Consider the following 459-nt stretch of genomic DNA (forward strand, 5'->3'; position numbering starts at 1 on the left):
TGATTTTTGCTGATGTAAATGTAAGAGCTGGCCTGCCCAAAGGACCTGGCCACAAAAGCTGTCAGCCTGTGGGCAGAGCACATATGTCACATCCAGGAAATAGAATGGATGCTAGGTTTGGGATGACAGCTCCAACTCTGGCCACTCACCATGTGTTGCCCTGGGTGTCAGACTTCCCAAAGGCACTGTAGGAGCCATCATCATGTTTGTAGAGCAGCTGACGCTGATAACCTATGAAGACAGGGGCAAAAGCAACTCTTAGTGTGAAAACATGTACCATCTCAAACTGTGCTTTTAATGTAGGAAGAAGGCTTTTACAGCAAGAGACTTCACCAGCTCCTACAGAGACATTGAGCCAAACTTACTATATCACAATGTCTTGAGCATCCCACAGTATCAGAGTGACAAGAAAAGTTGCACAGCATCACTGAAGTGTGCCATGCAGCTGCTCTACATTAC

The 459-nt window shown here is 46.4% G+C and overlaps 1 long non-coding RNA gene across 1 annotated transcript; it reads right to left on the reverse strand.

The window, feature by feature from the left end:
* Window positions 1–10: 10 nt before the first annotated feature.
* On the reverse strand, window positions 11–402 carry LOC109364547. Its single transcript, XR_002110466.1, has 2 exons — window positions 150–402; window positions 11–66 (listed from the first exon to the last, which is right to left on the reverse strand). It is a non-coding gene; the product is annotated as an uncharacterized LOC109364547 (long non-coding RNA).
* Window positions 403–459: the final 57 nt, after the last annotated feature.

The sequence above is a fragment of the Meleagris gallopavo genome, unplaced genomic scaffold (genome assembly GCF_000146605.3).
Source record: "Meleagris gallopavo isolate NT-WF06-2002-E0010 breed Aviagen turkey brand Nicholas breeding stock unplaced genomic scaffold, Turkey_5.1 ChrUn_random_7180001868453, whole genome shotgun sequence".
Lineage (NCBI taxonomy): Eukaryota > Metazoa > Chordata > Aves > Galliformes > Phasianidae > Meleagris > Meleagris gallopavo.